The sequence below is a fragment of the Oncorhynchus gorbuscha genome, unplaced genomic scaffold (genome assembly GCF_021184085.1).
Source record: "Oncorhynchus gorbuscha isolate QuinsamMale2020 ecotype Even-year unplaced genomic scaffold, OgorEven_v1.0 Un_scaffold_2374, whole genome shotgun sequence".
Classification (NCBI taxonomy): domain Eukaryota; kingdom Metazoa; phylum Chordata; class Actinopteri; order Salmoniformes; family Salmonidae; genus Oncorhynchus; species Oncorhynchus gorbuscha.
In genome coordinates, this window is record NW_025746905.1 from 1,275 (window position 1) to 25,714 (window position 24,440).

A 24,440-nucleotide genomic window follows, 5' to 3' on the forward strand; every position below is an offset into this window, starting at 1 on the left:
GGCACTATGGAACTCACATACATAATGTGTTCTGTTTTCAATACAAGACCCTCTTCACTCTGTATAATGCACTACTTATGATGAGAGTGAGAGAGAGAGAGAGAGAGAGAGAGAGAGAGAGAGAGAGAGAGAGAGAGAGAGAGAGAGAGAGACAGAGAGACAGAGAGACAGAGAGACAGAGGAGAGAGAGAGAGAGAGAGAGAGAGGTGGAGAGGGAGAAGAGAGAGAGAGAGAGAGAGAGAGAGAGGGTGGAGAGGGAGAAAGAAGAGAGAGAGAGAGGTGGAGAGGGAGAAGAGAGAGAGAGAGAGAGAGAGAGAGACAGAGAGAGAGAGAGAGAGAGAGAGAGAGAGAGAGAGAGAGAGAGAGAGAGGAGAGAGAGAGAGAGAGAGAGAGAGAGAGAGAGAGAGAGAGAGAGAGAGAGAGAGAGAGAGAGAGAGAGAGAGAGAGAGAGAGAGAGAGAGAGAGAGAGAGAGAGAGAGGGTGGAGAAGGAGAAAGAGATAGAGAGAGAGAGAGAGGGTGGAGAGGGAGAAAGAGAGAGAGAGAGAGAGAGAGAGAGAGAGAGAGAGAGAGAGAGAGAGAGAGAGAGAGAGAGAGAGAGAGTATGCCTAAGCAAAATGTTGCAATGTTTACCAGTGTTACTAGCCGTGTAAAACAACCATTAGGTAAACCAGGGGCCCCGAACAGACACTGGGACATGCCTTGTATTGTATTGCATACTCACCCAGCATAGTACATGTTTTGAATATTGAAGATTTTAGGTCACCTGGCAAACTTTATTTAGTATTTTTGTGATTTACAGTAGAAAATAAAACACCACAAGGCACCACTTCCTCCTCAGCGTGAGGGTAACAGTATAACTTTAGACCGTCCCCTCGCCCATACCCGGCGCGAACCAAGGACCCTCTGCACAAATCAACAACAGTCACCCTCGAAGCATCGTTACCCATCGCTCCACAAAAGCCGCAGCCCTTGCAGAGCAAGGGGAACCACTACCTCAAGGTCTCAGAACAAGTGACGTCACCGATTGAAACACTATTTAGCACCACCGCTAACTAGCTAGCCATTTCACATCCGTTACATGAGCACATAAACATCTCGTCAAATACCATCTCAAGACAATACAAGCCCCTCTATTGGTTAGATTTAATACCATCTCAAGACAATACAAGCCCCTCTATTGGTTACATTTAATACCATCTCAAGATAATACAAGCCCCTCTATTGGTTACATTTAATAACATCTCAAGACAATACAAGCCCTCTATTGGTTACATTTAATACCATCTCAAGACAGTACAAGCCCCTCTATTGGTTACATTTAATAACATCTCAAGACAATACAAGCCCCTCTATTGGTTACATTTAATACCATCTCAAGACAGTACAAGCCCCTCTATTGGTTACATTTAATACCATCTCAAGACAATACAAGCCCCTCTATTGGTTACATTTAATACCATCTCAAGACAATACAAGCCCCTCTATTGGTTACATTTAATACCATCTCAAGATAATACAAGCCCCTCTATTGGTTACATTTAATACCATCTCAAGATAATACAAGCCCCTCTATTGGTTACATTTAATACCATCTCAAGATAATACAAGCCCCTCTATTGGTTACATTTAATACCATCTCAAGACAATACAAGCCCCTCTATTGGTTACATTTAATACCATCTCAAGACAGTACAAGCCCCTCTATTGGTTACATTTAATACCATCTCAAGACAATACAAGCCCCTCTATTGGTTACATTTAATACCATCTCAAGACAATACAAGCCCCTCTATTGGTTACATTTAATACCATCTCAAGATAATACAAGCCCCTCTATTGGTTACATTTAATACCATCTCAAGATAATACAAGCCCCTCTATTGGTTACATTTAATACCATCTCAAGACAATACAAGCCCCTCTATTGGTTACATTTAATACCATCTCAAGACAATACAAGCCCCTCTATTGGTTACATTTAATACCATCTCAAGATAATACAAGCCCCTCTATTGGTTACATTTAATACCATCTCAAGACAATACAAGCCCCTCTATTGGTTACATTTAATACCATCTCAAGACAATACAAGCCCCTCTATTGGTTACATTTAATACCATCTCAAGACAATACAAGCCCCTCTATTGGTTACATTTAATACCATCTCAAGATAATACAAGCCCCTCTATTGGTTACATTTAATACCATCTCAAGACAATACAAGCCCTCTATTGGTTACATTTAATACCATCTCAAGATAATACAAGCCCCTCTATTGGTTACATTTAATACCATCTCAAGACAATACAAGCCCCTCTATTGGTTACATTTAATACCATCTCAAGACAATACAAGCCCCTCTATTGGTTACATTTAATACCATCTCAAGACAATACAAGCCCCTCTATTGGTTACATTTAAAACCATCTCAAGACAATACAAGCCCCTCTATTGGTTACGTTTAAAACCATCTCAAGACAATACAAGCCCCTCTATTGGTTACATTTAAAACCATCTCAAGACAATACAAGCCCCTCTATTGGTTACATTTAAAACCATCTCAAGAGAGAGATATTTATTTCCATGTCATCTGACCAGAGCACCGGTTCCAGTCCATGTGCCATGTATCAAATTACAGGTGAATACATCTGTTGGTTGACATGAAAATAAAGCTCTTTACCTTCTGTCAAACATGGTGGTGGATCTGTGATGTTATGGGGCTGTTTAGCCTCCATTCGTCCTGGGATCCTTGTTAACAAGGTCAACGGCAAAATGAACTTTACTCAGTACCAAGACATGTGTGTCAGTGTAGCTCAGTTGGTAGAGCATGGAGCTTGTAACGCCAGGGTAGTGGGTTCGATCCCGGGACCACCCATACGTAGAATGTATGCACACATGACTGTAAGTCGCTTTGGATAAAAGCGTCTGCTAAATGGCATATATTATATTATTATAATTATTTAGACGCCTACCTTTGAGGAAAAAGTTTAAACAAAATCTCTTTCTCTGAGCAATTGTATTAGTATAAAATAAAATAAAAATTTAAAAAATGAACATACAATATAGCTCAGTATTTAAATAATTTATTTAATATTTATTTTTTCTCATCTTTATCAAGGGTGTCAATCGTTTAGGACCCCCGGTACATTTGAAAACATTTTCAGAAGAGAAGTAACAGACAACACATTTTAGCTAGCTTACTATGTAACGGGTATATGTTGTCACAAACTTAACTTAAAACATGTACACTTTCAGATACAGTTAAATACAGTAATGTCATTTTGTTATTGGCTATGATGTTTCTGTAAATAAATACTATTTCTCTTAGTTACCTCTACAACAGATAATCATATCATATTTTTCATCAGGATTTTACACTAAACCTAAATGCTCAGATTTTTCTCAGCTCACAAAATAAACATGAATATATTGGTGTATTATCCATAATCATAACAGTCATTGTTTAAGATTGATATTTTTTAGCGAACGTCACCAACATCCTGATTGAGATCACAACACACAACCACACGTCCATTGAGGAAATTAAAGACCACTACGATTTGACAGCTTGGTTGGCATTTCAAACACTTCTCTCCTCTTGTTACGGGATAAACTCTCTTCACATGTCTGCTGTGCCTCCTTCGAGCCATCCATCCCTCACTCTATCCCTCCATCCATCCCTCACTCTATCCCTCCATCACTCCCTCTATCCATCCCTCCATCACTCCCTCTATCCATCCATCCATCCTTCCCTCTCTCTAGCCATCCATCCATCCATCCATCCTCCCCTCTCTCTAGCCATCCATCACTCACTCTATCCATCCCTCCCTCTCTCTCTCTCTCTCCATCTCTCTCTCTCTCTCTCTCTCTCTCTCTCTCTCTCTCTCTCTCTCTCTCTCTCTCTCTCTCTCTCTCTCTCTCTCTCTCTCTCTCTCTCCCTCCCTCCCTCCCTCCCTCCCTCCCTCCCTCCATCCATCCTCCATGTGAACAGACCCCTGTCTTCTTCCTGGGCTCAGATCACCATCCAGTGTTGGAGCTGTGGAAACCAATGGGAAAGGACAATAAATACACAAAGGTAAGGTAAGGTAAGGTAAGGTAAGGTAAGGTAAGGTAAGGTAAGGTAAGGTAAGGTAAGGTAAGGTAAGGTAAGGTAAGGTAAGGTAGGGTAAGGTAGGGTAAGGTAGGGTAAGATAAGTAGGGGAGGTTAAGGTAAGGTGAGGTAAGGTAAGATAAGTAGGGTAGGGTAAGGTAAGGTAGGGTAAGGTAAGGTAGGGTAAGATAAGTAGGGGAGGTTAAGGTAAGGTAAGGTAGGGTAAGATAAGTAGGGGAGGTTAAGGTAAGGTAGGGTAAGGTAAGGTAAGGTAAGGTAAGGTAAGGTAAGGTAAGGTAAGGTAAGGTAAGGTAAGGTAAGGTAGGGTAGGGTAAGGTACGGTAAGGTAAGGTAAGGTAAGGTAAGGTAGGGTAGGGTAGGGTAAGGTAAGGTAAGATAAGTAGGGGAGGTTAAGGTAAGGTAAGGTAAGGTAAGGTAAGGTAAGGTAAGGTAAGGTAAGGTAAGGTAAGGTAAGGTAAGGTAAGGTAAGATAAGTAGGGGAGGTTAAGGTAAGGTAAGGTAAGGTAAGGTAAGGTAAGGTAAGGTAAGGTAAGGTAAGGTAAGGTAGGGTAAGATAAGTAGGGGAGGTTAAGGTAAGGTAAGGTAAGGTAAGGTAAGGTAAGGTAAGGTAAGGTAGGGTAAGGTAAGGTAAGGTAAGGTAAGGTAAGGTAAGGTAAGGTAAGGTAAGGTAAGGTAAGGTAGGGTAAGGTAAGGTAGGGTAAGGTAAGGTAAGGTAAGATAAGTAGGGGAGGTTAAGGTAAGGTAAGGTAAGGTAAGGTAAGGTAAGGTAAGGTAAGGTAAGGTAAGGTAAGGTAAGGTAAGGTAAGGTAAGGTAAGGTAGGGTAAGATAAGTAGGGGAGGTTAAGGTAAGGTAAGGTAAGGTAAGGTAAGGTAAGGTAAGGTAAGGTAAGGTAAGGTAAGGTAAGGTAAGGTAAGGTAAGGTAAGGTAAGGTAAGGTAAGGTAAGGTAAGGTAAGTAGGGGAGGTTAAGTAATGTCAAGTAAACAGTGAAGAGCAGCTTACCGTAAACCTCCTAACTTCTCCGTTATCCACCAGGTGGTGTTCGTGCTCAGGCGTTATGGCGTAGGCCAGTCTCTACAGGAAGACAGGAATCACTTACCAAATAAACTAACTTGTCTTCATTATACAAATCATTGTGCATTAATTACCAAGCTGGGATATTCAGATTTGCTGGTGATGTTATAGCTCATCAACCATATTGCTCACATACCGAATATATATGTGTCACTGTCAGTGTTGACATTTCTGTGCATTGATGTTGATAAAAGTGGGCATCACTTTGGTTAAAGGTGTCTGCTAAATCACCATAGCAGCATATATCAATACAAACCAGACTTCCCACTTATATCAACCAGACTTATATCAACCAGACTTATATCAACCAGACTTATATAAACCAGACTTCTATCAACCAGACTTATATCAACCAGACTTATATCAACCAGACTTATATCAACCAGAATTATATAAACCAGAATTATATCAACCAGACTTATATAAACCAGACTTATATCAACCAGACTTCTATCAACCAGACTTATATCAACCAGACTTATATAGACCAGACTTCCCACTTATATAAACCAGACTTATATCAACCAGACTTATATCAACCAGACTTCTATCAACCAGACTTATATAAACCAGACTTATATAGACCAGACTTCCCACTTATATAAACCAGACTTAAATAAACCAGACTTATATCAACCAGACTTATATAAACCATACTTATATAAACCAGACTTATATAAACCAGACTTATATAAACCAGACTTATATAGACCAGACTTCCCACTTATATAAACCAGACTTATATCAACCAGACTTATATAAACCATACTTATATAAACCAGACTTATATAAACCAGACTTATATAGACCAGACTTATATAGACCAGACTTCCCACTTATATAAACCAGACTTATATAAACCAGACTTATATCAACCAGACTTATATAAACCAGACTTCCCACTTGTATAAACCAGACTTATATAAACCAGACTTATATTAACCAGACTTATATCAACCAGACTTATATAAACCAGACTTATATAAACCAGACTTATATCAACCAGACTTATATAAACCAGACTTCCCACTTGTATAAACCACTTATATAAACCAGACTTATATTAACCAGACTTATATCAACCAGACTTATATAAACCAGACTTATATAAACGAGACTTACATCACAGAACTTTCCAGGTAAGGTGCACATCTTGTAGATGGCATAGAGAGGCACCATGGTCATGGAGGATATGGCCAAGCACCAGCCAATCATGTTGGCCCATATGGGAAACGTGTACGTGCCGTAGTTAGGAGGGTTAAAGGTCGCGAAGCTCACCACCACCATGAACTGGAGAAACAGAGGGTTTTGGGATTAGGACACTTTCCTGTTTCAAGTCATAAGGACACTTATGGACCAGCCTCTACTGAAGCTAGCAAACTATAGTTAGTGCCTAGAGCTTGGTGTGCATGACTGAGAGCTGTCATAAGGACATGACTGAGAGCTGTCATAAGGACATGACTGAGAGCTGTCATAAGGACATGACTGAGAGCTGTCATAAGGACATGACTGAGAGCTGTCATAAGGACATGACTGAGAGCTGTCATAAGGACATGACTGAGAGCTGTCATAAGGACATGACTGAGAGCTAAGGTCTGAGAGCTGTCATAAGGACATGACTGAGAGCTGTCATAAGGACATGACTGAGAGCTGTCATAAGGACATGACTGAGAGCTGTCATAAGGACATGACTGAGAGCTGTCATAAGGACATGACTGAGAGCTGTCATAAGGACATGACTGAGAGCTGTCATCAGGACATGACTGAGAGCTGTCATAAGGACATGACTGAGAGCTGTCATCAGGACATGACTGAGAGCTGTCATAAGGACATGACTGAGAGCTGTCATAAGGACATGACTGAGAGCTGTCATAAGGACATGACTGAGAGCTGTCATCAGGACATGACTGAGAGCTGTCATAAGGACATGACTGAGAGCTGTCATAAGGACATGACTGAGAGCTGTCATAAGGACATGACTGAGAGCTGTCATCAGGACATGACTGAGAGCTGTCATAAGGACATGACTGAGAGCTGTCATAAGGACATGACTGAGAGCTGTCATAAGGACATGACTGAGAGCTGTCATAAGGACATGACTGAGAGCTGTCATAAGGACATGACTGAGAGCTGTCATAAGGACATGACTGAGAGCTGTCATAAGGACATGACTGAGAGCTGTCATAAGGACATGACTGAGAGCTGTCATAAGGACATGACTGAGAGCTGTCATAAGGACATGACTGAGAGCTGTCATAAGGACATGACTGAGAGCTGTCATAAGGACATGACTGAGAGCTGTCATAAGGACATGACTGAGAGCTGTCATAAGGACATGACTGAGAGCTGTCATAAGGACATGACTGAGAGCTGTCATAAGGACATGACTGAGAGCTGTCATAAGGACAGGACATGACATGACTGAGAGCTGTCATAAGGACATGACTGAGAGCTGTCATAAGGACATGACTGAGAGCTGTCATAAGGACATGACTGAGAGCTGTCATAAGGACATGACTGAGAGCTGTCATAAGGACATGACTGAGAGCTGCATGGACTATTCACCTGGTTCCGTTTTGCACCAGGTGAACTAAAACATACTTGCCGTGTTTGACCCAGGTGTTTCTCTCTTCATGAACTCACCAGGAGGAAGCAGGGGCTGACAAACTTCCAGCACAGTCTCCAGTACAGGCCTGGTCTCTGTCCGATCATCTCCTCGATGTCGTCACTGAACCGGTCCACTCCTGAAGGGAAGAGTTCAAACCGTGGCAGTAACAAAACGTGTGACGGTCCGTCATTATAACCAGCGTCGGGGTCAATTCAAATTGAAAGCTGTCAATTCAGGAAGTTTTTATTTATTTATTTATTTTTTAAAGACCATCGATTTTCAATAGACTTAAAAGTAAAAGCTATTCATTTTTAAAAAGTTTCTTTTCATTTTTGAAGTTTAAAATCAAATCACTTTCTGAATTGACTACCTTCAATTGGAATTGAACCCTTAACCTGATCAAAACCCTTGAGTCGTCATTCACACAGCAAAGAGAGGGAAAGGGGAGGGGAGGTTTCTCATTCACACAGCAAAGAGAGGGAAAGGGGAGACAGGAAACCTTGAGTCGTCATTCACACAGCAAAGAGAGGGAAAGGGGAGGTTTCTACCACAGCAGACAGGAAACCTTTGAGTCGTCATTCACACAGCAAAGAGAGGGAAAGGGAGGTTTCTACCACAGCAGACAGAAAGGGGAGGTTTCTACCACAGCAGACAGAAAGGGGAGGTTTCTACCACAGCAGACAGGAAGGGGAGGTTTCTACCACAGCAGACAGAAAGGGGAGGTTTCTACCACAGCAGACAGGAAGGGGAGGTTTCTACCACAGCAGACAGTAAACCCTTGAGTCGTCATTCACACAGCAAAGAGAGGGAAAGGGGAGGTTTCTACCACAGCAGACAGAAAGGGGAGGTTTCTACCACAGCAGACAGGAAGGGGAGGTTTCTACCACAGCAGACAGAAAGGGGAGGTTTCTACCACAGCAGACAGGAAGGGGAGGTTTCTACCACAGCAGACAGAAAGGGGAGGTTTCTACCACAGCAGACAGGAAACCCTTGAGTCGTCATTCACACAGCAAAGAGAGGGAAAGGGGAGGTTTCTACCACAGCAGACAGAAAGGGGAGGTTTCTACCACAGCAGACAGAAAGGGGAGGTTTCTACCACAGCAGACAGGAAGCCTTGAGTCATCGTTTACACAGCAAAGAGAGGGAAAGGAGAGGTTTCTACCACAGCAGACAGGAAACCCTTGAGTCGTCATTCACACAGCAAAGAGAGGGAAAGGGGAGGTTTCTACCACAGCAGACAGAAAGGGGAGGTTTCTACCACAGCAGACAGGAAGCCTTGTGTCATCGTTTACAGAGCAAAGAGAGGGAAAGGGGAGGTTTCTACCACAGCAGACAGGAAACCCTTGAGTCGTCATTCACACAGCAAAGAGAGGGAAAGGGGAGGTTTCTACCACAGCAGACAGGAAACCCTTGAGTCATCGTTCACAGAGCAAAGAGAGGGAAAGGGAGGTTTCTACCACAGCAGACAGGAAGGGGAGGTTTCTACCACAGCAGACAGGAAGGGGAGGTTTCTACCACAGCAGACAGAAAGGGGAGGTTTCTACCACAGCAGACAGGAAGGGGAGGTTTCTACCACAGCAGACAGAAAGGGGAGGTTTCTACCACAGCAGACAGGAAACCCTTGAGTCGTCATTCACACAGCAAAGAGAGGGAAAGGGGAGGTTTCTACCACAGCAGACAGAAAGGGGAGGTTTCTACCACAGCAGACAGAAAGGGGAGGTTTCTACCACAGCAGACAGGAAGCCTTGAGTCATCGTTTACACAGCAAAGAGAGGGAAAGGGGAGGTTTCTACCACAGCAGACAGGAAACCCTTGAGTCGTCATTCACACAGCAAAGAGAGGGAAAGGGGAGGTTTCTACCACAGCAGACAGAAAGGGGAGGTTTCTACCACAGCAGACAGGAAGCCTTGTGTCATCGTTTACAGAGCAAAGAGAGGGAAAGGGGAGGTTTCTACCACAGCAGACAGGAAACCCTTGAGTCGTCATTCACACAGCAAAGAGAGGGAAAGGGGAGGTTTCTACCACAGCAGACAGGAAACCCTTGAGTCGTCATTCACACAGCAAAGAGAGGGAAAGGGGAGGTTTCTACCACAGCAGACAGGAAGGGGAGGTTTCTACCACAGCAGACAGAAAGGGGAGGTTTCTACCACAGCAGACAGAAAGGGGAGGTTTCTACCACAGCAGACAGAAAGGGGAGGTTTCTACCACAGCAGACAGGAAGGGGAGGTTTCTACCACAGCAGACAGGAAGGGGAGGTTTCTACCACAGCAGACAGGAAACATTGTGGATGAACAATAGTTTTCTTTGTGTTCTCTCGTTCTGAGGAAACGACAGTACATTTGAAATACAAGGATATTAACATTCTGGTAGCGTGTTTAATACCACCAGCATCCAGTCCCTTCCTCATCTAGGCTTCTCCTCACTCAACCTTCTCTCCTTGTTCCTTGCCTGGGAGGCACTTCTCAAAGCCCAGGCATAATCCCAATGTGACTGGAGCCTATGGAGAGCAGGCAGCTGTTCCTGTGGAGGGCACAGGGTGCCACAGCCACCTGTCAGTAGAGATGGAGCCAGGGAAAAGGCCCGGAGAAGCCTGGGGCTAAAGTAGTCTGCCCTCCCAGGCTGAGGCCACCACGGCAGGGCAGCAAGCTGACCACACTGACCCCCGAGCCACAAGGCTGGTTACACACACACACACACACACACACACACACACACACACACACACACACACACACACACACACACACACACACACACACACACACACACACACACACACACACACACACACACACACACACACACACACACACACAGCACTGTCTGGACCCCCTGACCAGCAGTATAGTAGATCAGACTAGCAGTCTAAACCAGAAGTGAGCTTTGGAGACATTCTGAATTCACTCTGGAGACGTTGCTGTAAATCAATGCCTGTGGGCTCTCAGATAACTTCAATGTTGTCTGAGCAAAGCAAGTTGCTCGTCGTACTGTAGTGTCACACAAGAAAGTGTAAAGGAAAGATGAAAATACGGTGATGAGCTTTTAATGCGTCTTTTCAATAAATACCGAGGGTCTTATTCTGGTGACATGATGATTGAGGCTTGGCTGCCGTTTGACAAATACAAATCTATCTCTTATCCATTAATTATCTCTGAAGGAGATGACTAGATTATCTCTGAAGGTAGCCTACCAGCACTGTTGACTAGATTATCTCTGAAGGAGATACCTCTACCTGCACTGTTGACTAGATTATCTCTGAAGGTAGACTACCTGCACTGTTGACTAGATTATCTCTGAAGGAGATACCTCTACCTGCACTGTTGACTAGATTATCTCTGAAGGACCTCTACCTGCACTGTTGACTAGATTATCTCTGAAGGTAGCCTACCAGCATTGTTGACTAGAGCACACGTGTCAAGACCAGAGTGGACACACACACACACACACATCCCTGCCCCGCCCGACACACACACACACATCCCTGCGTCGCCCAACACACACACACACACACATCCCTGCGTCGCCCGACACACACACACACATCCCTGCGTCGCCCGACACACACACGCACACATCCCTGCGTCGCCCGACACACACACACACATCCCTGCCCCGCCCGAGACACACACACACACATCCCTGCGTCGCCCGACACACACACACATCCCTGCGTCGCCCGACACACACACACACATCCTTGCGTCGCCCGACACACACACACACATCCCTGCGTCGCCCGACACACACACACACATCCCTGCATCGCCCGACACACACACACACATCCCTGCGTCGCCCGACACACACACACACATCCTGCCCCGCCCGACACACACACACACACATCACTGCCCCGCCCGACACACACACACACACACATCCCTGCGTCGCCCGACACACACACACATCCCTGCGTCGCCCGACACACACACACACACACGCCCACACACACACACATCCCTGCGTCGCCCGACACACACACACATCCCTCCCCCGCCCGACACACACACACATCCCTGCGTCGCCCGACACACACACACACACACACATCCCTGCGTCGCCCGACACACACACACATCCCTGCGTCGCCCGACACACACACACACACACATCCCTGCGTCGCCCGACACACACACACACATCCCTGCGTCGCCCGACACACACACACACATCCCTGCGTCGCCCGACACACACACACACACATCCCTGCGTCGCCCGACACACACACACACATCCCTGCGTCGCCCGACACACACACACACATCCCTGCGTCGCCCGACACACACACACACATCCCTGCGTCGCCCAACACACACACACACACACATCCCTGCGTCGCCCGACACACACACACACACACATCCCTGCGTCGCCCAACACACACACACACACACACACATCCCTGCGTCGCCCGACACACACACACACACACATCCCTGCGTCGCCCAACACACACACACATCCCTGCGTCGCCCGACACACACACCATATAACGCCACATTTGTTGTGACAAAATCGTCAGTAAAGTTGAACATGTGAAGGGAATCCATTTTTTCTTTCAGGACATGGGAATTGAACATCAAAAGTTATTGTAATGTTCACTACATCATCACACACGGGCGTTTATCTGCAACGAGTCATCGTGAGGTAAACACAGCTGTCTATCTGCAACGAGTCAACATGAGGTAAACACAGCTGTCTATCTGCAACGAGTCAACATGAGGTAAACACAGCTGTCTATCTGCAACTAGTCAACATGAGGTAAACACAGCTGTCTATCTGCAACGAGTCAACATGAGGTAAACACAGCTGTCTATCTGCAACACGTCAACGTGAGGTAAACACAGCTGTCTATCTGCAACGAGTCAACGTGAGGTAAACACAGCTGTCTATCTGCAACAACGAGTCAACATGAGGTAAACACAGCTGTCTATCTGCAACGAGTCAACATGAGGTAAACACAGCTGTCTATCTGCAACAGTCAACATGAGGTAAACACAGCCGTCTATTGGGCTGATTTGAAAAGGATGCTAGAGAAATGCTATTATCGGTAGCCACGACTTGAATGGGATTTGTGACACAAATGCTAACGCGTTAGCGTGCGGAAACAATGCCAGGGGAAATAAAAACCAAATTATGGTTTTACGGGGTTAGGAAAACCAATGTGTTGTTTTGTCATTTTGGGTGTACTATCCCTTTAGGTTAACATTGAAAGACACGGCACAAGGGAATCTTCCATCGGGCCTAGCTTATATTTCTGACCAAGTATCATCAGAACCACAACAGACCTCTCCCCCCCCAAAAAAAAACATCAATCTTTACACCACAGACTGGGATGTTGACCTCAGATATTCAATATCAATACACTATTATTTGTATGTAATGTGTCTCTGTCCAGTCCAAACACCTAAACACTAAATAGTAATATGGACCATACACTCTGAGTGGCAGAAACACACCAGAGACAGGCGTTTTTACCTCCCGGGCCTCTGACAGCTGATGAGGTAGTGTTGCATGGCGGCACAGCAGAGGAAGATCCAGACTGATATCCCATCAGACCCTATCAATGGCCTAATAGGGCATCAGCTTGGATGGCCATGAAGAGCTAAGAGTCTCCCCTCCTCACCTCTTCCTCCCTCCCTCCTCCTCACTCCTCACCTCCTCCTCCCCTCCCTCCTCCTCCCTCCCTCCCTCCCTCCCTCCTCCCTCCTCCTCCTCCCTCCCTCCTCCCTCCTCCCTCCCTCCCTCCCTCCTCCTCCCTCCTCCTCCTCCCTCCTCCTCCCCCTCCTCCTCACCTCCTCCCCTCCTCCCTCCCTTCCCTCCCTCCTCCCTCCTCCCTCCTCCCTCCTCCTCCCTCACCTCCTCCCACCTCCTCCTCCCTCCTCCTCCCTCCCTCCTCCTCCTCCTCCCTCCTCCTCCTCCTCCTCCCTACTCACCCATCCTCACTCCTCTTCTTCTGTAGAACAAGACAGGAGTCCCCCCCCATCCCATCTCCTCCTTACCCCTCCTCTTCTGTAGAATCAGGAAGGGGTCCCTTCTCCTCCCACTACCCATCCTCCTACTCCCTACACCTCACCGTATAACTAGGCAGGAGCACCCCTTCCTGTGCCTTTCCTCGTTCCGCTCCTTCCCCCTCCTCCTGCTCCTCCCCTCCTCCTCTCCCATCCTCCCCCACCTCCTCACCGTAGAACCAGGCGATGCCGATGGCCTCAATAAGCACTCCAAAGAGAATGGATGTCCCAGCAGCAAAATGGTCCAGCAGAGTGAACACATAGATACCACCCTGGAGAGGAGAGGAGGAGAGGAGAAGAGGGGGAGGAGAGAGGAGAGGAGAGGAGGGGGAGGGGAGGGGAGGGGAGGGGAGGGAGAGGGAGAGGAGGAGGAGGGAGGAGGGGAGGGGAGGGGAGGGGAGGGGAGGGGAGGGGAGGGAGGGGAGGGGAGGGGAGGGAGGGGAGGGGAGGAGAGAGGAGAGGAGGGGAGGGAGGGAGGGAGAGGAGAGGAGAGGAGGGGAGGGGAGAGGGAGGGGAGAGAGGGAGGGAGGAGGGGAGGAGAGGAGAGGAGAGGAGGGGAGGGGGGGAGGGGAGAGGAGAGGAGAGGAGAGGAGAGGAGAGGAGGAGAGGAGAGAGGGAGGGAGGAGAGGAGAGGGAGGAGAGGAGAGGAGGAGGGGGAGGAGGAGAGGAGAGGAGAGGAGAGGAGGAGGAGAGAGAGAGAGGGGAGAGGAGGAGAGGAGGAGGGGAGGAGGGAGGGGAGGGAGGGGAGGGAGAGGAGAGGAGAGGAGAGGAGAGGGGAGAGGAGAGGAGAGGAGAGGAGAGGAGAGGGGGAGGGAGGGGGAGGGAGGGAGGGGGAGGGGAGGGGAGGGGAGGGAGGGGAGGGGAGGGGAGGGGGGGGGAGGGGAGGGGAGGGGAGAGGAGAGGAGAGGAGAGGAGGAGGAGGGGGAGGGGGAGGGGAGGGGAGGGGAGGGGGGGAGGAGAGGAGAGGAGAGGGAGGAGAGGAGGGAGGGGAGGGAGGGAGGGGGAGGAGAGGAGAGGAGGGGAGGGAGGGGAGGGGAGGGGGGGAGGGGAGGGAGGGGAGGGAGAAGAAGAGAAGAGAAGAGAAGAGAAGAGAAGAGAAGAGAGGAGAGGAGAGGAGAGGAGAGGAGAGGAGAGGAGAGGAGAGGAGAGGAGAGGAGAGGAGAGGAGAGGAGAGGAGAGGAGAGGAGAGGAGAGGAGAGGAGAGGAGAGGAGAGAAGAGAGGAGAGGAGAGGAGAGGAGAGGAGAGGAGAGGAGAGGAGAGGAGAGGAGAGGAGAGGAGAGGAGAGGAGAGGAGAGGAGAGGAGAGGAGAGGAGAGGAGAGGAGAGGAGAGGAGAGGTTCCATTTGATGTCTCTTATATTAGCCATGTGTCATTCATGCAAATTCTTGAGATGCTTGAGGAATAACTTTACACACATCTTTTTCGTCCACTTACATTAGTGACACAGAACAGTGAGATGAGGAAGGTGGACACAACGATGAAGAGGGTGAAGAGTTCCCGGTGTTTGTGGAGAAACTTGAACTCATCCATCAATCCTGTGATCACTGACTCCATCCCTCCCATCTAGAGACCAGAGACAGAGCACAGAACACAGAGCACAGAACACAGAACACAGAGCACAGAACACAGAGCACAGAGCACAGAGCACAGAGCACAGAGCACAGAACACAGAGCACAGAACACAGAGCACAGAACACAGAGCACAGAACACAGAGCACAGAACACAGAACACAGAGCACAGAGCACAGAGCACAGAGCACAGAACACAGAGCACAGAACACAGAGCACAGAACACAGAGCACAGAACACAGAGCACAGAACAGAGAATACAGAACACAGAGCACAGAACAGAGAATACAAAACACAGAGCACAGAACAGAGAATACAAAACACAGAGCACAGAACATAGAATACAAAACAGTGAGATAGAATACAAAACACAGAGCACAGAACATAGAATACAAAACACAGAGCACAGAACATAGAATACAAAACACAGAGCACAGAACAGAGAATACAGAACACAGAGCACAGAACAGAGAATACAAAACACAGAGCACAGAACATAGAATACAAAACACAGAGCACAGAACAGAGAATACAAAACACAGAGCACAGAACATAGAATACAGAACACAGAACATAGAATACAAAACACAGAGCACAGAACATAGAATACAAAACACAGAGCACAGAACAGAGAATACAAAACACAGAGCACAGAACAGAGAATACAAAACACAGAGCACAGAACCAAAAACAGAGCACAGAACAGAGAATACAGAACACAGAGCACAGAACAGAGAATACAAAACACAGAGCACAGAACATAGAATACAGAACACAGAACATAGAATACAAAACACAGAGCACAGAACATAGAATACAAAACACAGAGCACAGAACAGAGAATACAAAACACAGAGCACAGAACAGAGAATACAAAACACAGAGCACAGAACAGAGAATACAAAACACAGAGCACAGAACAGAGAATACAGAACACAGAACACAAAGCACAGAACAGAGAATACAGAACACAAAACACAGAGCACAGAACAGAGAATACAGAACACAGAGCACAGAACAGAGAATACAAAACACAGAGCACAGAACACAGAGCACAGAACACAGAGCACAGAACAGAGAATACAAAACACAGAGCACAGAACAGAGAATACAGAACACAGAACACAAAGCACAGAACAGAGAATACAGAACACAGAACACAGAGCACAGAACATAGAATACAAAACACAGAGCACAGAACAGAGAACACAGAACACAGAGCACAGAACAGAGAACACAGAACACCATCATTTAGCTGAACTTGGTCCGTGCACTTCACCTATAGCAGGATTAGCCAGTCCTGATCCTGCTGGGTCGGACCAAAAAGCCTGCACACCTATTAGCTCCCCAGGAGTAGGGTTTGTCACCACTAGCCTATAGCATGTTGGCACCTCAGAAACTGGAGGTTGATCAGTTCATAGTTTGTTCTATAATGCTGAGCGATGTACTCACAGCACTGTCGATGCCCAGAGTCAGCAGCATGATGAAGAAGACAACTGCCCACACTGATGATCCTGGTAATGTTGCAATGGCCTCTGGGTAGATGATGAACACCAGACCAGGACCTGTATGGGACACAACAACACAGATGAATGATTTAGTTATCTTGTGTTAATCAAACATCTATTTTGTGATGGGAGACGTGTCTGAAGAACGCAGCAAATCCAACATTGTTTAACCAACAGCGGTGACAATGTAGACCACATGATTGATTTGTGCGGATAAACACATATAGATTTACAATCAGCCCTGACACCAAGCCCAGAGCAGGTTTTTTTGATAAACATTTCGATAAACAACATTTAATATTGCACGTCATAAAGACAAGTGGACATGACATCAATTTAGAGATCCCAACACACAAATAATGATTGGCTGAAAAATCTATTGGAAATGTCAATACATTTAACTATTTTTTATAAAGAACAAAACAATAATTTCAGTTCTCCATCGTTATCTGAGAAAAGAGTGCGGAGCATTAAGAATACTGACTGTCTGTGGTCACCTTGTCCAGAACACTAAGAATACTGACCGTCTGTGGCCACCTTGTCCAGAACACTAAGAATACTGACTGTCTGTGGTCACCTTGTCCAGAACACTAAGAATACTGACCGTCTGTGGCCACCTTGTCCAGAACACTAAGAATACTGACCGTCTGTGGCCACCTTGTCCAGAACACTAAGAATACTGACCGTCTGTGGCCACCTTGTCCAGAACACTAAGAATACTGACCGTCTGTGGTCACCTTGTCCAGAACACTAAGAATACTGACCGTCTGTGGTCACCTTGTCCAGAACACTAAGAATACTGACCGTCTGTGGCCACCTTGTCCAGAACACTAAGAATACTGACCGTCTGTGGTCACCTTGTCCAGAACACTAAGAATACTGACCGTCTGTGGTCACCTTGTCCAGAACACTAAGAATACTGACCGTCTGTGGTCACCTTGTCCAGAACACTAAGAATACTGACCGTCTGTGGTCACCTTGTCCAGAACACTAAGAATACTGACCGTCTGTGGTCACCTTGTCCAGAACACTAAGAATACTGACCGTCTGTGGTCACCTTGTCCAGAACACTAAGAATACTGACCGTCTGTGGTCACCTTGTCCAGAACACTAAGAATACTGACCGTCTGTGGCCACCTTGTCCAGAACACTAAGAATACTGACTGTCTGTGGTCACCTTGTCCAGAACACTAAGAATACTGACTGTCTGTGGTCACCTTGTCCAGAACACTAAGAATACTGACCGTCTGTGGTCACCTTGTCCAGAACACTAAGAATACTGACCGTCTGTGGCCACCTTGTCCAGAACACTAAGAATACTGACCGTCTGTGGTCACCTTGTCCAGAACACTAAGAATACTGACCGTCTGTGGCCACCTTGTCCAGAACACTAAGAATACTGACCGTCTGTGGTCACCTTGTCCAGAACACTAAGAATACTGACCGTCTGTGGCCACCTTGTCCAGAACACTAAGAATACTGACCGTCTGTGGCCACCTTGTCCAGAACACTAAGAATACTGACCATCTGTGGTCACCTTGTCCAGAACACTAAGAATACTCAGACTAAGTCTGTGGTCACCTTGTCCAGAACACTAAGAATACTGACCGTCTGTGGTCACCTTGTCCAGAACACTAAGAATACTGACCGTCTGTGGTCACCTTGTCCAGAACACTAAGAATACTGACCGTCTGTGGTCACCTTGTCCAGAACACTAAGAATACTGACCGTCTGTGGTCACCTTGTCCAGAACACTAAGAATACTGACCGTCTGTGGTCACCTTGACCAGAACACTAAGAATACTGACCGTCTGTGGTCACCTTGTCCAGAACACTAAGAATACTGACCGTCTGTGGTCACCTTGTCCAGAACACTAAGAATACTGACCGTCTGTGGTCACCTTGTCCAGAACACTAAGAATACTGACCGTCTGTGGTCACCTTGTCCAGAACACTAAGAATACTGACCGTCTGTGGCCACCTTGTCCAGAACACTAAGAATACTGACCGTCTGTGGCCACCTTGTCCAGAACACTAAGAATACTGACCGTCTGTGGCCACCTTGTCCAGAACACTAAGAATACTGACCGTCTGTGGTCACCTTGTCCAGAACACTAAGAATACTGACCGTCTGTGGTCACCTTGTCCAGAACACTAAGAATACTGACTGTCTGTGGTCACCTTGTCCAGAACACTAAGAATACTGACCGTCTGTGGTCACCTTGTCCAGAACACTAAGAATACTGACCGTCTGTGGCCACCTTGTCCAGAACACTAAGAATACTGACCGTCTGTGGTCACCTTGTCCAGAACACTAAGAATACTGACCGTCTGTGGTCACCTTGTCCAGAACACTAAGAATACTGACCGTCTGTGGCCACCTTGTCCAGAACACTAAGAATACTGACCATCTGTGGCCACCTTGTCCAGAACACTAAGAATACTGACCGTCTGTGGCCACCTTGTCCAGAACACTAAGAATACTGACCGTCTGTGGCCACCTTGTCCAGAACACTAAGAATACTGACCGTCTGTGGCCACCTTGTCCAGAACACTAAGAATACTGACCGTCTGTGGTCACCTTGACCAGAACACTAAGAATACTGACCGTCTGTGGTCTCCTTGATCAGAACACTAAGAATACTGACCGTCTGTGGTCACCTTGACCAGAACACTAAGAATACTGACCGTCTGTGGTCACCTTGTCCAGAACACTAAGAATACTGACCGTCTGTGGTCACCTTGTCCAGAACACTAAGAATACTGACCGTCTGTGGTCACCTTGACCAGAACACTAAGAATACTGACCGTCTGTGGTCACCTTGTCCAGAACACTAAGAATACTGACCATCTGTGGCCACCTTGACCAGAACACTAAGAATACTGACCGTCTGTGGTCACCTTGTCCAGAACACTAAGAATACTGACCGTCTGTGGTCACCTTGTCCAGAACACTAAGAATACTGACCGTCTGTGGCCACCTTGTCCAGAACACTAAGAATACTGACTGTCTGTGGTCACCTTGTCCAGAACACTAAGAATACTGACCGTCTGTGGCCACCTTGTCCAGAACACTAAGAATACTGACTGTCTGTGGTCACCTTGTCCAGAACACTAAGAATACTGACCGTCTGTGGCCACCTTGTCCAGAACACTAAGAATACTGACCGTCTGTGGTCACCTTGTCCAGAACACTAAGAATACTGACCGTCTGTGGTCACCTTGTCCAGAACACTAAGAATACTGACTGTCTGTGGTCACCTTGTCCAGAACACTAAGAATACTGACCGTCTGTGGTCACCTTGTCCAGAACACTAAGAATACTGACCGTCTGTGGCCACCTTGTCCAGAACACTAAGAATACTGACCGTCTGTGGTCACCTTGTCCAGAACACTAAGAATACTGACCGTCTGTGGTCACCTTGTCCAGAACACTAAGAATACTGACCGTCTGTGGCCACCTTGTCCAGAACACTAAGAATACTGACGACCTCTGTGGCCACCTTGTCCAGAACACTAAGAATACTGACCGTCTGTGGCCACCTTGTCCAGAACACTAAGAATACTGACCGTCTGTGGCCACCTTGTCCAGAACACTAAGAATACTGACCGTCTCTGGCCACCTTGTCCAGAACACTAAGAATACTGACCGTCTGTGGTCACCTTATCCAGAACACTAAGAATACTGACCGTCTGTGGTCACCTTGTCCAGAACACTAAGAATACTGACCGTCTGTGGCCACCTTGTCCAGAACACTAAGAATACTGACCGTCTGTGGTCACCTTGTCCAGAACACTAAGAATACTGACCGTCTGTGGTCACCTTGTCCAGAACACTAAGAATACTGACCGTCTGTGGCCACCTTGTCCAGAACACTAAGAATACTGACCGTCTGTGGCCACCTTGTCCAGAACACTAAGAATACTGACCGTCTGTGGTCACCTTGTCCAGAACACTAAGAATACTGACCGTCTGTGGCCACCTTGTCCAGAACACTAAGAATACTGACCGTCTGTGGCCACCTTGTCCAGAACACTAAGAATACTGACCGTCTGTGGTCACCTTGTCCAGAACACTAAGAATACTGACCGTCTGTGGTCACCTTGTCCAGAACACTAAGAATACTGACCGTCTGTGGCCACCTTGTCCAGAACACTAAGAATACTGACTGTCTGTGGTCACCTTGTCCAGAACACTAAGAATACTGACTGTCTGTGGTCACCTTGTCCAGAACACTAAGAATACTGACCGTCTGTGGTCACCTTGTCCAGAACACTAAGAATACTGACCGTCTGTGGTCACCTTGTCCAGAACACTAAGAATACTGACCGTCTGTGGCCACCTTGTCCAGAACACTAAGAATACTGGTGTCTGTGGCCACCTTGTCCAGAACACTAAGAATACTGACCGTCTGTGGTCACCTTGTCCAGAACACTAAGAATACTGACCGTCTGTGGTCACCTTGTCCAGAACACTAAGAATACTGACCGTCTGTGGCCACCTTGTCCAGAACACTAAGAATACTGACTGTCTGTGGTCACCTTGTCCAGAACACTAAGAATACTGACTGTCTGTGGTCACCTTGTCCAGAACACTAAGAATACTGACCTTCTGTGGTCACCTTGTCCAGAACACTAAGAATACTGACCGTCTGTGGCCACATTGTCCAGAACACTAAGAATACTGACTGTCTGTGGTCACCTTGTCCAGAACACTAAGAATACTGACCGTCTGTGGTCACCTTGTCCAGAACACTAAGAATACTGACCATCTGTGGTCACCTTGTCCAGAACACTAAGAATACTGACCGTCTGTGGCCACCTTGTCCAGAACACTAAGAATACTGACCATCTGTGGTCACCTTGTCCAGAACACTAAGAATACTGGTGTCTATGGCCACCTTGTCCAGTAGAATACTGACCGTCTGTGGCCACCTTGTCCAGAACATTTAGAATACTGACCATCTGTGGTCACCTTGTCCAGAACATTACGAATACTGACCGTCTGTGGTCACCTTGTCCAGAACACTAAGAATACTGACCGTCTGTGGTCACCTTGTCCAGAACACTAAGAATACTGACCGTCTGTGGCCACCTTGTCCAATGGCACGCTGTGTTTATGGGACATGTAACCCAGGAAGGGAAGATGACTGTCCTCGGAGAAGAAGCTGGTGGGAGTTGATGGAACTGGTGATGATGTCATCTCTGGAAGAGACTGAGTGAAGAGGACAAGAGCATAGGTATTACCTGGTAGATCCAGAACAGACTGGTGTTATAGACCTGGCCAGTAGGTATTACTGTCCTCTATAGAACAGACTGGTGTTATAGACCTGGCCAGTAGGTATTACTGTCCTCTATAGAAGAGACTGGTGTTATAGACCTGGCCAGTAGGTATTACTGTCCTCTATAGAAGAGACTGGTGTTATAGACCTGGCCAGTAGGTATTACTGTCCTCTATAGAACAGACTGGTGTTATAGACATGGCCAGTAGGTATTACTGTCCTCTATAGAACAGACTGGTGTTATAGACATGGCCAGTAGGTATTACTGTCCTCTATAGAACAGACTGGTGTTATAGACCTGGCCAGTAGGTATTACTGTCCTCTATAGAACAGACTGGTGTTATAGACCTGGCCAGTAGGTATTACTGTCCTCTATAGAACAGACTGGTGTTATAGACATGGCCAGTAGGTATTACTGTCCTCTATAGAACAGACTGGTGTTATAGACATGGCCAGTAGGTATTACTGTCCTCTATAGAACAGACTGGTGTTATAGACATGGCCAGTAGGTATTACTGTCCTCTATAGAACAGACTGGTGTTATAGACCTGGCCAGTAGGTATTACTGTCCTCTATAGAACAGACTGGTGTTATAGACCTGGCCAGTAGGTATTACTGTCCTCTATAGAACAGACTGGTGTTATAGACCTGGCCAGTAGGTATTACTGTCCTCTATAGAACAGACTGGTGTTATAGACCTGGCCAGTAGGTATTACTGTCCTCTATAGAACAGACTGGTGTTATAGACATGGCCAGTAGGTATTACTGTCCTCTATAGAACAGACTGGTGTTATAGACCTGGCCAGTAGGTATTACTGTCCTCTATAGAACAGACTGGTGTTATAGACCTGGCCAGTAGGTATTACTGTCCTCTATAGAACAGACTGGTGTTATAGACCTGGCCAGTAGGTATTAACTATAGAACAGACTGGTGTTATAGACCTGGCCAGTAGGTATTACTGTCCTCTATAGAACAGACTGGTGTTATAGACATGGCCAGTAGGTATTACTGTCCTCTATAGAACAGACTGGTGTTATAGACATGGCCAGTAGGTATTACTGTCCTCTATAGAACAGACTGGTGTTATAGACCTGGCCAGTAGGTATTACTGTCCTCTATAGAACAGACTGGTGTTATAGACCTGGCCAGTAGGTATTACTGTCCTCTATAGAACAGACTGGTGTTATAGACATGGCCAGTAGGTATTACTGTCCTCTATAGAACAGACTGGTGTTATAGACATGGCCAGTAGGTATTACTGTCCTCTATAGAACAGACTGGTGTTATAGACATGGCCAGTAGGTATTACTGTCCTCTATAGAACAGACTGGTGTTATAGACATGGCCAGTAAGTAAGCGCCTTGAAAGGTATTGTAATTCACCAGCTCAGCAGCAGTTTGTCACCTCTGTCATCAACACTGAGGGTAGCATACCAAATAGCACCCTATTCCCTACGCAGTGCACTACTTTCAACCAGAGCGATATGGGTCCTAGTCTAAAGTAGTGCACTATATAGTGAATAAGGTGTTATTTGGGACACGGACCCTGGGTTTTGTTCTGTGCTTCTACTTTACCTATAGCAGTTGTTGCTGAATTTGTTATAGCTGGAGAACGCTATTAGCACACCAAACCCGACTCCCAAAGAGAAGCAGATCTGAGTGGCAGCGTCTATCCAAACCTACACAACAAACAGCCGGGGGACAGAGGACAACAGACACAGGGGGGGGGGAGGCTGTTATTAGAGATAATTGCAGGAAACTCATTCAACAGAAAGATGAAAGACACTTGTGAATCCGGGGTAATTTAGCAAATTGTCGCTGCATCCATGTGTCTAATCTAATTCTCAAATTGTTGCTTTGAGTCCTTAGCGGTCGTGTGCGTTGCTACTGGAGGGGAGGGGGGGGGGGACAGCTGGAGATTCTTACAGCGCCCTTATTAAGGCAAATGATTCATATATACATTTCATCAGTCGGGATGTCATGGATACTGAAATATTAAATTGTTTATAACGAATCTTGTATTTTCCTGCACTAAATGACGACCTGTGGCGTTGAAATACAGATATAAACATCAGCATATCTCTCTCACACACACATAAACACACGCACACAATATATATACAGTATATATATATATATACAGGTAGCCTAGTGTTTAGAGCGAGATCGCTGGATCGAATCACCAAGCTGACAAGGTTAAAAATCTGTCATTCTGTCCCTGAACAAGGCAGTTAACCCACTGTTCCCCAGGCGCTGTGGATGTTGATTGAGGCAGCA

At 46.5% G+C, this 24,440-nt stretch overlaps 1 pseudogene; it reads right to left on the minus strand.

Moving 5' to 3' along the window:
• Positions 1-3,962: 3,962 nt before the first annotated feature.
• LOC124025712 overlaps positions 3,963-24,440 on the minus strand; it is a 41,689-nt pseudogene continuing 21,211 nt past the window's right edge.